This window comes from Lolium perenne, chromosome 6 (assembly GCF_019359855.2).
Source record: "Lolium perenne isolate Kyuss_39 chromosome 6, Kyuss_2.0, whole genome shotgun sequence".
NCBI classification, from domain to species: domain Eukaryota; kingdom Viridiplantae; phylum Streptophyta; class Magnoliopsida; order Poales; family Poaceae; genus Lolium; species Lolium perenne.
The window spans coordinates 80,400,703-80,414,653 of NC_067249.2; positions in this window are offsets into that span (position 1 = coordinate 80,400,703).

Below are 13,951 nucleotides of genomic sequence, written 5' to 3' on the forward strand. Positions count from 1 at the left end.
CATGAACCGCATCTACCGCAGCACCATCAACCCCAAGCATACCAATCACGATGAAGTGCATGGGTTCCTTGTGAATCTCCTTGTGCGCACACATGAGTTGAGGGGCAGCGGCAAGCAACTGGACGTCATGGACTACATTTGGCATGAGATGCATGATTGTGCATTCCTTCGCAAGCGCCCTCAGTATGCTCCTTATCTCATGAGGCTCATCTGTATCAAGTGGTATCAAGAAGGCCGCGGAGATCTTCTGGAACAATGCCGCCCTGATACGTCTCCGACGTATCGATAATTTCTTATGTTCCATGCCACATTATTGATGATATCTACATGTTTTATGCATACTTTATGTCATATTTATGCATTTTCCGGCACTAACCTACTAACGAGATGCCGAAGAGCCAGTTGCTGTTTTCTGCTGTTTTTGGTTTCAGAAATCCTAGTAAGGAAATATTCTCGGAATTGGACGAAATCAACGCCCAGGGGCCTATTTTCACACGAAGCTTCCAGAAGACCGGAGAGCTAACGAAGTGGGGCCACGAGGCGGCCAGATGATAGGGCGGCGCGGCCCAAGCCCTGGCCGCGCCACCCTATCGTGTGGGCCCCTCGTGACGCCCCTTGACCTGCCCTTCCGCCTACAAATAGCCTTCGTCGCGAAACCCCCAGTACCGAGAGCCACGATACGGAAAACCTTCCAGAGACGCCGCCGCCGCCAATCCCATCTCGGGGGATTCAGGAGATCGCCTCCAGCACCCTGCCGGAGAGGGGATCCATCTCCCGGAGGACTCTACGCCGCCATGGTCTCCTCCGGAGTGATGAGTGAGTAGTCTACCCCTGGACTATGGGTCCATAGCAGTAGCTAGATGGTTGTCTTCTCCTTATGTGCTTCATTGTCGGATCTTGTGAGCTGCCGAACATGATCAAGATCATCTATCTGTAATGCTATATGTTGTGTTTGTTGGGATCCGATGAATAGAGAATACTATGTTATGTTGATTATCAATTTATATCTATGTTTTGTTTATGATCTTGCATGCTCTCCGTTATTAGTAGGGGCTCTGGCCAAGTTTTTGCTAATAACTCCAAGAGGGAGTATTCATGCTCGATAGTGGGTTCATGTCTCCGTGAATCTGGGGGAGTGAGAGAAACCTCTAAGATTATGGATGTGCTGTTGCCACTAGGGATAAAACATTGATGCTATGTCCGAGGATGTAGTTATTGATTACATTACGCACCATACTTAATGCAATTGTCTGTTGTTTGCAACTTAATACTGGAAGGGGTTCAGATGATAACCTAAAGGTGGACTTTTTAGGCATAGATGCATGCTGGATAGCGGTCTATGTACTTTGTCGTAATGCCCAATTAAATCTCACAATACTCATCATATCATGTATGTGCATGGTCATGCCCTCTCTATTTGTCAATTGCCCAACTGTAATTTGTTCACCCAACATGCTATTTATCTTATGGGAGAGACACCTCTAGTGAACTGTGGACCCCGGTCCATTCTTTACATCTGAAATACAATCTACTGCAATACTTGTCCTACTGTTCTCTGCAAGCAATCATCATCCACACTATACATCTAATCCTTTGTTACAGCAAGCCGGTGAGATTGACAACCTCACTGTTTCGTTGGGGCAAAGTACTTTGGTTGTGTTGTGCAGGTTCCACGTTGGCGCCGGAATCCCTGGTGTTGCGCCGCACTACATCTCGCCGCCATCAACCTTCAACGTGCTTCTTGGCTCCTACTGGTTCGATAAACCTTGGTTTCATACTAAGGGAAAACTTGCCGCTGTACGCATCACACCTTCCTCTTGGGGTTCCCAACGGACGCGTGTTGTACGCGTATCAAGCTCTTTTTCTGGCGCCATTGCCGGGGAGATCAAGACACGCTGCAAGGGGAGTCTCCACATCCCAATCTCTTTACTTTGTTTTTGTCTTGATTTATTTTATTTACTACTTTGTTTGCTGCAGTAAATCAAAACACAAAAAAATTAGTTGCTAGTTTTACTTTATTTGCTATCTTGTTTGCTATATCAAAAACACAAAAAAATTAGTTACTTGCATTTACTTTATCTAGTTTGCTTTATTTACTATTGCTAATGAGTAATCCTGAAGTTGAAGTTCGTTCATTTAAGCAACAAGGGGGAGAATGTTTAAAAGATGCTTGGTATAGAATTAGTGATGCCCATAATAGATTCACTAAGAAACACTCCACCACTATCCTACTCAGAAATTTTTATGTTGGTATCTCTAGCTGGAATAGGTATGTTCTTGATCGTCTCGCGGGAGGTAACTTTCTAAGTACCCCTGCTTTAGAAGCTAGTTGCATTATTGAGAGTCTATTTGGAATACCACCTGTTAATGAAGTTGAAATCTCTCTTGAAGATGTCATGAAAAAGTTGGAGACCATAGAGCAAAATCTTCCAAGTATTGAGACTAATTTGAGAGCATTACTTGATAGCACTGATAAACTTGATAAATCTCTGGGTGGAATTAATGAGAGAATTGCCATATTAGAAGCTTGTGCTATTCATGATAATCAAACCCAAAGGATTAGTGAACTTGAAGAGGCTATGGAAGCATTGGGTTCAACCTTTTCATCTATAAAGTTTAGAGAGAAAGCTTATGTGGGTAAGGAGCAAAAGTTCATGTATGTCTCTAAGGGGCCTAAACCAAAAAGCTATTATAGGCCTAAAATTGATAAAGCTCTTAAAACCACTATATATAAGGGAGCATCTAAGATACCCAATGGGACAAATTGTGAAAATTATGATGTTGACACTTCGTCTCTTGATAATACTTGATATACACTTTCTGCGCCTAGCTGAAAGGCGTTAAAGAAAAGCGCTTATGGGAGACAACCCATGTTTTTACTACAGTACCTTTATTTTATATTTGTGTCTTGGAAGTTGTTTACTACTGTAGCAACCTCTCCTTATCTTAGTTTTGTGCATTGTTGTGCCAAGTAAAGTCGTTGATAGTAAGGTTCATACTAGATTTGGATTACTGCGCAGAAACATATTTCTTTGCTGTCACGAATCTGGGCCAAATTCTCTGTAGGTAACTCAGAAAATTATTCCAATTTACGTGAGTGATCCTCAGACATGTACGCAACTTTCATTAAATTTGAGCATTTTCATTTGAGCAAGTCTGGTGCCTCAATAAAATTCGTCTTTACGAACTGTTCTTTTTTGACAGATTCTGCATTTTATTTCGCATTGCCTGTTTTGCTATGTTCGATGGATATTTCGATTCCATTGACTTTCAGTAGCTTTGTGCAATGTACATAAGTGTTAAGAATGATTATGTCACCTCTGAACATGTATATTTTGATTGTGCACTAACTCTCTAATGAGTTGTTTTGAGTTTGGTGTGGAGGAAGTTTTCAAGGATCAAGAGAGGGAGATGATACAACATGAACAAGGAGAGTGAAAGCTCTAAGCTTGGGGATGCCCCGGTGGTTCACCCCTGCATATATCAAGAAGACTCAAGCGTCTAAGCTTGGGGATGCCCAAGGCATCCCCTTCTTCATCGACAACATTATCAGGTTCCTCCCCTGAAACTATATTTTTATTCCATCACATCTTATGTGCTTTGCTTGGAGCGTCGGTTTGTTTTTGTTTTTGTTTTGTTTGAATAAAATGGATCCTAGCATTCATTGTGTGGGAGAGAGACATGCTCCGCTGTTGCATATGGACAAATATGTCCTTAGGCTTTACTCATAGTATTCATGGCGAAGTTTCTTCTTCGTTAAACTGTTATATGGTTGGAATTGGAAAATGATACATGTAGTAATTGCTATAATGTCTTGGATAATGTGATAATTGGCAATTGTTGTGCTCATGTTTAAGCTCTTGCATCATATACTTTGCACCTATTAATGAAGAAATACATAGAGCATGCTAAAATTTGGTTTGCATAATTGGTCTCTCTAAGGTCTAGATAATTTCTAGTATTGAGTTTGAACAACAAGGAAGACGGTGTAGAGTCTTATAATGTTTACAATATGTCTTTTATGTGAGTTTTGCTGCACCGCTTCATCCTTGTGTTTGTTTCAAATAACCTTGCTAGCCTAAGCCTTGTATCGAGAGGGAATACTTCTCATGCATCCAAAATCCTTGAGCCAACCACTATGCCATTTGTGTCCACCATACCTACCTACTACATGGTATTTCTCCGCCATTCCAAAGTAAATTTCTTGAGTGCTACCTTTAAATTTCTATCCTCTACCTTTGCAATATATAGCTCATGGGACAAATAGCCTAAAAACTATTATGGTATTGAATATGTACTTATGCACTTTATCTCTTATTAAGTTGCTTGTTGTGCGATAACCATGTTCCTGGGGACGCCATCAACTACTCTTTGTTGAATATCATGTGAGTTGCTATGCATGTTCGTCTTGTCTGAAGTAAGGGAGATTTACCACCAAAATGGTTAGAGCATTGCATAATGTTAGAGAAGAACATTGGGCCGCTAACTAAAGCCATGATCCATGGTGGAAGTTTCAGTTTTGGACATATATCCTCAATCTCATATGAGAAAATTAATTGTTGCTACATGCTTATGCATATAAGAGGAGTCCATTATCTGTTGTCTATGTTGTCCCGGTATGGATGTCTAAGTTGAGAATAATCAATAGCGAGAAATCCGATGCGAGCTTTCTCCTTAGACCTTTGTACAGGCGGCATAGAGGTACCCCTTTGTGACACTTGGTTAAAACATGTGCATTGCGATAATCCCGGTAATCCGAGCTAATTAGGACAAGGTGCGGGCACTATTAGTATTATGCATGAGGTTTGCAACTTGTAAGATATAATTTACATAACACATATGCTTTATTACTACCGTTGACAAAATTGTTTCTTGTTTTCAAAACCAAAGCTCTAGCACAAATATAGCAATCGATGCTTTCCTCTTTGAAGGACCTTTCTTTTACTTTTATTGTTGAGTCAGTTCACCTATCTCTCTCCACCTCAAGAAACAAACACTTGTGTGAACTGTGCATTGATTCCTACATACTTGCATATTGCACTTGTTATATTACTCTATGTTGACAATATCCATGAGATATACATGTTATAAGTTGAAAGCAACCGCTAAAACTTCATCTTCCTTTGTGTTGCTTCAATACATTTACTTTGAATTATTGCTTTATGAGTTAACTCTTATGCAAGACTTATTGATGCTTGTCTTGAAGTACTATTCATGAAAAATCTTTGCTATATGATTCAGTTGTTTACTCATGTCATTTACATTGTTTTGATCGCTGCATTCATTACATATGCTTACAATAGTATGATCGAGGTTATGATGGCATGTCACTCCAGAAATTATCTTTGTTATCGTTTACCTGCTCGGGACGAGCAGAAACTAAGCTTGGGGATGCTGATACGTCTCCGACGTATCGATAATTTCTTATGTTCCATGCCACATTATTGATGATATCTACATGTTTTATGCATACTTTATGTCATATTTATGCATTTTTCGGCACTAACCTACTAACGAGATGCCGAAGAGCCGATTCTTGTTCTCTGTTTTTGGTTTCAGAAATCCTAGTAAGGAAATATTCTCGGAATTGGACGAAATCAACGCCCAGGGGCCTATTTTCACACGAAGCTTCCAGAAGACCGGAGAGCTAACGAAGTGGGGCCACGAGGCGGCCAGATGATAGGGCGGCGCGGCCCAAGCCCTGGCCGCGCCACCCTATCGTGTGGGCCCCTCGTGACGCCCCTTGACCTGCCCTTCCGCCTACAAATAGCCTTCGTCGCGAAACCCCCAGTACCGAGAGCCACGATACGGAAAACCTTCCAGAGACGCCGCCGCCGCCAATCCCATCTCGGGGGATTCAGGAGATCGCCTCCGGCACCCTGCCGGAGAGGGGATCCATCTCCCGGAGGACTCTACGCCGCCATGGTCGCCTCCGGAGTGATGAGTGAGTAGTCTACCCCTGGACTATGGGTCCATAGCAGTAGCTAGATGGTTGTCTGATGTCTACGCCCCCCTCCTTTTCCTGTAGACAGTGTTGGGCCTCCAAGAGCAGAGGTTTGTAGAACAGTAGCAAGTTTTCCCTTAAGTGGATCACCCAAGGTTTATCGAACTCAGGGAGGAAGAGGTCAAAGATATCCCTCTCATGCAACCCTGCAACCACAAAGCAAGAAGTCTCTTGTGTCCCCAACACACCTAATAGGTGCACTAGTTCGGCGAAGAGATAGTGAAATACAGGTGGTATGAATAAGTAGTAGCAACAGCACCAGAAAAGTGCTTTGCCCAGGACAGTAAACAAGCAGTAGTAATGCAGCAGTAGTAACGCAGTAAAACAATAAACAAGCAGCGATAGCAGTATTTAGGAACAAGGCCTAGGGATCATACTTTCACTAGTGGACACTCTCAACATTGATCACATAACAGAATAGATAAATGCATACTCTACACTCTTTTGTTGGATGATGAACACATTGCGTAGGATTACACGAACCCTCAATGCCGGAGTTAACAAGCTCCACAATTCAATGTTCATATTTAAATAACCTTAGAGTGTAAGATAGATCAACTCAACTAAACCAAGTACTAATGTAGCATGCACACTGTCACCTTCATGCTAAGAAAGGAGGCATAGATCACATCAATACTATCATAGCAATAGTTAACTTCATAATCTACAAGAGATCATAATCATAGCCTACGCCAAGTACTAACACGGATGCACACGCTGTCACCATTACACCGTGCAGGAGGAATAAAACTACTTTAATAACATCACTAGAGTAGCACATAGATAAATTGTGATACAAAACACATTGCAATCATAAAGAGATATAAATAAGCACTTCACTATGCCATTCATAACAGTGAATAAGTATTCTGTTAAATATAGCCTAAGAGACCCACACGGTGCACACACTGTCACCTTTACACACGTGGGACAAGGAGTCTCCGGAGATCACATAAGTAAAATTCACTTGACTAGCATAACGACATCTAGATTACAAGCATCATCATATGAATCTCAATCATGTAAGGCAGCTCATGAGATTATTGTATTGAAGTACATAGGAGAGAGATGAACCACATAGCTACCGGTACAGCCCCGAGCCTCGATGGAGAACTACTCCCTCCTCATGGGAGACATCAGCGTTGATGGAGATGGCGGTGGTGTCGATGGAGGAGCCTTCCGGGGGCACTTCCCCGTCCCGGCGGCGTGCCGGAACAGAGACTCCTGTCCCCCAGATCTTGGCTTCGCGATGGCGGCGGCTCTGGAAGGTTTCTCGTACCGTGGCTTTTTCGTATCGAGGTTTTAGGTCGAGGGCCCTTAAATAGGCGAAGAGGCGGCGTCAGGAGGTCAAAGGGGCGACGACACTATAGGGGGGCGCGGGCCCCCCCTTGGCCGCTCCGGCCTAGGGTTTGGTGGGCCTGTGCCCCCTCTCTGGCGGTTCTCGGGTGTTCTGGATGCTTCCGGGCAAAATAGGAACCTGGGCGTTGATTTCGTCCGATTCCGAGAATATTTCTTTACTAGGATTTCTGAAACCAAAAACAGCAGAAAACAGCAACTGGCACTTCGGCATCTTGTTAATAGGTTAGTTCCAGAAAATGCACGAATATGACATAAAGTGTGCATAAAACATGTAGATATCATCAATAATGTGGCATGGAACATAAGAAATTATCGATACGTCGGAGACGTATCAGCATCCCTAAGCTTAGTTTCTGCTCGTCCCGAGCAGGTAAACGATAAACAAAGATAATTTCTGGAGTGACATGCCATCATAACCTTGATCATACTATTTGTAAAGCATATGTAGTGAATGCAGCGATCAAAACAATGTAAATGACATGAGTAAACAAGTGAATCATATAGCAAAGACTTTTCATGAATAGTACTTCAAGACAAGCATCAATAAGTCTTGCATAAGAGTTAACTCATAAAGCAATAATTCAAAGTAAAGGCATTGAAGCAACACATAGGAAGATTAAGTTTCAGCGGTTGCTTTCAACTTATAACATGTATATCTCATGGATATTGTCAACATAGAGTAATATAACAAGTGCAATATGCAAGTATGTAGGAATCAATGCACAGTTCACACAAGTGTTTGCTTCTTGAGATGGAGAGAAATAGGTGAACTGACTCAACATAAAAGTAAAAGAATGGTCCTTCAAAGAGGAAAGCATCGATTGCTATATTTGTGCTAGAGCTTTGATTTTGAGAATAAGAAACAATTTTGTCAACGGTAGTAATAAAGCATATGTATCATGTAAATTATATCTTACAAGTTGCAAGTCTCATGCATAGTATACTAATAGTGCCCGCACCTTGTCCTAATTAGGTTGGACTACCGGGATTATCGCAATGCACATGTTTCAAGTGTCACAAAGGGGTACCTCTATGCCGCCTGTACAAAGGTCTAAGGAGAAAGCTCGCATTGGATTTCTCGCTATTGATTATTCTCAACTTAGACATCCATACCGGGACAACATAGACAACAGATAATGGACTCCTCTTTTATGCATAAGCATGTAGCAACAATTAATTTTTCTCATATGAGATTGAGGTTATATGTCCAAAACTGAAACTTCCACCATGGATCATGGCTTTAGTTAGCGGCCCAATGTTCTTCTCTAACAATATGCACGCTCTAACCATAAGGTGGTAGATCGCCCTTACTTCAGACAAGACGAACATGCATAGCAACTCACATGATATTCAACAAAGAGTAGTTGATGGCGTCCCCAGGAACATGGTTATCGCACAATAAGCAACTTAATAAGAGATAAAGTGCATAAGTACATATTCAATACCACAATAGTTTTTAAGCTATTTGTCCCATGAGCTATATATTGTAAAGGTGAAGAATGGAAATTTAAAGGTAGCACTTCAAGCAATTTACTTTGGAATGGCGGAGAAATACCATGTAGTAGGTAGGTATGGTGGACACAAATGGCATAGTGGTTGGCTCAAGTATTTGGATGCATGAGAAGTATTCCCTCTCAATACAAGGTTTAGGCTAGCAAGGCTATTTGAAACAAACACAAGGATGAAGCGGTGCAGCAAAACTCACATAAAAGACATATTGTAAACATTATAAGACTCTACACCGTCTTCCTTGTTGTTCAAAACTCAATACTAGAAATTATCTAGACCTTAGAGAGACCAATTATGCAAACCAAATTTTAGCAAGCTCTATGTATTTCTTCATTAATAGGTGCAAAGTATATGATGCAAGAGCTTAAACATGAGCACAACAATTGCCAAGTATCAAATTATCCAAGACATCATACCAATTACTACATGTAGCATTTTCTGTTTCCAACCATATAACAATTAACGAAGCAGTTTCAACCTTCGCCATGAACATTAAAAGCTAAGAACACATGTGTTCATACGAACCAGCGGAGCGTGTCTCTCTCCCACACAAGCATTTATTCAAACAAGAACAAAAACAAGAAACATACAGACGCTCCAAGTAAAGCACATAAGCTGTGATGGAATAAAAATATAGTTTCAGGGGAGGAACCTGATAATGTTGTCGATGAAGAAGGGGATGCCTTGGGCATCCCCAAGCTTAGATGCTTGAGTCTTCTTGATATATGCAGGGGTGAACCACCGGGGCATCCCCAAGCTTATAGCTTTCACTCTTCTTGATCATATTGTATCATCCTCCTCTCTCGACCCTTGAAAACTTCCTCCACACCAAACTCGAAACAACTCATTAGAGGGTTAGTGCATAATCAAAAATTCACATGTTCAGAGGTGACACATTCATTCTTAACACTTCTGGACATTGCCCAAAGCTACTGGAAGTTAATGGAACAAAGAAATCCATCCCACATAGCAAAAGAAGCAATGCGAAATAAAAGGCAGAATCTGTCAAAACAGAACAGTCCGTAAAGACGAATTTTATTGAGGCACCAGACTTGCTCAAATGAAAATGCTCAAATTGAATGAAAGTTGCGTACATATCTGAGGATCACTCACGTAAATTGGCATAATTTTCTGAGTTACCTACAGAGAATTTTGCCCAGATTCGTTACAGCAAAGAAATCTGTTTCTGCGCAGTAATCCAAATCTAGTATGAACCTTACTATCAACGACTTTACTTGGCACAAAAAAACACTAAACTAAGATAAGGAGAGGTTGCTACAGTAGTAAACAACTTCCAAGACACAAATATAAAACAAAGTACTGTAGCAAAATAACACATGGGTTATCTCCCAAGAAGTTCTTTCTTTATAGCCATTAAGATGGGCTCAGCAGTTTTAATGATGCACTCGCAAGAAATAAGAGTTGAAGCAAAAGAGAGCATCAAGAAGCAAATTCAAAACACATTTAAGTCTAACATGCTTCCTATGTATAGGAATCTTGTAAATAAACAAGTTCATGAAGAGCAAAGTAACAAGCATAGGAAGATAAAACAAGTGTAACTTCAAAAATTTCAGCATATAGAGAGGTGTTTTAGTAACATGAAAATTTCTACAACCATATTTTCCTCTCTCATAATAACTTTCAGAGGCATCATGAACAAACTCAACAATATAAGTATCACATAAAGCATTCTTATTCACATGCATAAAAGTATCATTACTCTCCACATAAGCATAGTCAATTTTATTAGTTGTAGTGGGAGCAAATTCAACAAAGTAGCTATAATTATTATTCTCATCATCAAATATAGGAGGCATATTGTAATCATAATCAAATTTATCCTCCATAATAGGTGGCAACAAAAGACTTCTATCATTATAATCATCATAAATAGGAGGCACAGTATCATCAAAGTAAATTTCCTCCTCAATGCTTGGGGGACTAAAAATATCATACTCATCAAAGCCAGCTTCCCCAAGCTTAGAATTTTCCATAGCATTAGCAACAATAGTGTTCAAAGCATTCATATTAATAACATTCCCATTAGTATGCATATAAAGTTCCATGGGTTTTTTAATTCTCTCTTCAAACACATCATGTCCTAATTCAAGATAAAGTTCATAAAGATCTCTCATATTTTTGTAGTTTTCCATTATGCCTAACTAGTGTAAACAAGAAACAAAAAGTTGCAATTGCAGGATCTAAAGGAAATAGCTTCGAGCACAAACACAATGGCGCCAGAAAAGTACTACCTGGAACCGAAGTATGAGTGCCTTTTACCTTTCCTCCCCGGCAACGGCGCCAGAAAATAGCTTGATGTCTACGCCCCCCTCCTTTTCCTGTAGACAGTGTTGGGCCTCCAAGAGCAGAGGTTTGTAGAACAGTAGCAAGTTTTCCCTTAAGTGGATCACCCAAGGTTTATCGAACTCAGGGAGGAAGAGGTCAAAGATATCCCTCTCATGCAACCCTGCAACCACAAAGCAAGAAGTCTCTTGTGTCCCCAACACACCTAATAGGTGCACTAGTTCGGCGAAGAGATAGTGAAATACAGGTGGTATGAATAAGTAGTAGCAACAGCACCAGAAAAGTGCTTTGCCCAGGACAGTAAACAAGCAGTAGTAACGCAGCAGTAGTAACGCAGTAAAACAGTAAACAAGCAGCGATAGCAGTATTTAGGAACAAGGCCTAGGGATCATACTTTCACTAGTGGACACTCTCAACATTGATCACATAACAGAATAGATAAATGCATACTCTACACTCTTTTGTTGGATGATGAACACATTGCGTAGGATTACACGAACCCTCAATGCCGGAGTTAACAAGCTCCACAATTCAATGTTCATATTTAAATAACCTTAGAGTGTAAGATAGATCAACTCAACTAAACCAAGTACTAACGTAGCATGCACACTGTCACCTTCATGCTAAGAAAGGAGGCATAGATCACATCAATACTATCATAGCAATAGTTAACTTCATAATCTACAAGAGATCATAATCATAGCCTACGCCAAGTACTAACACGGATGCACACACTGTCACCATTACACCGTGCAGGAGGAATAAAACTACTTTAATAACATCACTAGAGTAGCACATAGATAAATTGTGATACAAAACACATTGCAATCATAAAGAGATATAAATAAGCACTTCACTATGCCATTCATAACAGTGAATAAGTATTCTGTGAAATATAGCCTAAGAGACCCACACGGTGCACACACTGTCACCTTTACACACGTGGGACAAGGAGTCTCCGGAGATCACATAAGTAAAATTCACTTGACTAGCATAACGACATCTAGATTACAAGCATCATCATATGAATCTCAATCATGTAAGGCAGCTCATGAGATTATTGTATTGAAGTACATAGGAGAGAGATGAACCACATAGCTACCGGTACAGCCCCGAGCCTCGATGGAGAACTACTCCCTCCTCATGGGAGACATCAGCGTTGATGGAGATGGCGGTGGTGTCGATGGAGGAGCCTTCCGGGGGCACTTCCCCATCCCGGCGGCGTGCCGGAACAGAGACTCCTGTCCCCCAGATCTTGGCTTCGCGATGGCGGTGGCTCTGGAAGGTTTCTCGTACCGTGGCTTTTTCGTATCGAGGTTTTAGGTCGAGGGCCCTTAAATAGGCGAAGAGGCGGCGTCAGGAGGTCAAAGGGGCGACGACACTATAGGGGGGCGTGGGCCCCCCCTTGGCCGCGCCGGCCTAGGGTTTGGTGGGCCTGTGCCCCCTCTCTGGCGGTTCTCGGTGTTCTGGATGCTTCCGGGCAAAATAGGAACCTGGGCGTTGATTTCGTCCGATTCCGAGAATATTTCTTTACTAGGATTTCTGAAACCAAAAACAGCAGAAAACAGCAACTGGCACTTCGGCATCTTGTTAATAGGTTAGTTCCAGAAAATGCACGAATATGACATAAAGTGTGCATAAAACATGTAGATATCATCAATAATGTGGCATGGAACATAAGAAATTATCGATACGTTGGAGACGTATCATTGTCTTCTCCTTATGTGCTTCATTGTCGGATCTTGTGAGCTACCGAACATGATCAAGATCATCTATCTGTAATGCTATATGTTGTGTTTGTTGGGATCCGATGAATAGAGAATACTATGTTATGTTGATTATCAATTTATATCTATGTGTTGTTTATGATCTTGCATGCTCTCCGTTATTAGTAGGGGCTCTGGCCAAGTTTTTGCTAATAACTCCAAGAGGGAGTATTTATGCTCGATAGTGGGTTCATGTCTCCGTGAATCTGGGGGAGTGAGAGAAACCTCTAAGATTATGGATGTGCTGTTGCCACTAGGGATAAAACATTGATGCTATGTCCGAGGATGTAGTTATTGATTACATTACGCACCATACTTAATGCAATTGTCTGTTGTTTGCAACTTAATACTGGAAGGGGTTCGGATGATAACCTGAAGGTGGACTTTTTAGGCATAGATGCATGCTGGATAGCGGTCTATGTACTTTGTCGTAATGCCCAATTAAATCTCACAATACTCATCATATCATGTATGTGCATGGTCATGCCCTCTCTATTTGTCAATTGCCCAACTGTAATTTGTTCACCCAACATGCTATTTATCTTATGGGAGAGACACCTCTAGTGAACTGTGGACCCCGGTCCATTCTTTACATCTGAAATACAATCTACTGCAATACTTGTTCTACTGTTCTCTGCAAGCAATCATCATCCACACTATACATCTAATCCTTTGTTACAGCAAGCCGGTGAGATTGACAACCTCACTGTTTCGTTGGGGCAAAGTATTTTGGTTGTGTTGTGCAGGTTCCACGTTGGCACCGGAATCCCTGGTGTTGCGCCGCACTACATCTCGCCGCCATCAACCTTCAACGTGCTTCTTGGCTCCTACTGGTTCGATAAACCTTGGTTTCATACTGAGGGAAAACTTGCCGTTGTACGCATCACACCTTCCTCTTGGGGTTCCCAACGGACGCGTGCTGTACGCGTATCACGCCCCAACGTCACCATCCACAAGGAGAAGAGTCCTCTTGTCAAGGACCATGATCTTCCAAGGTTTGGCAAAGGAG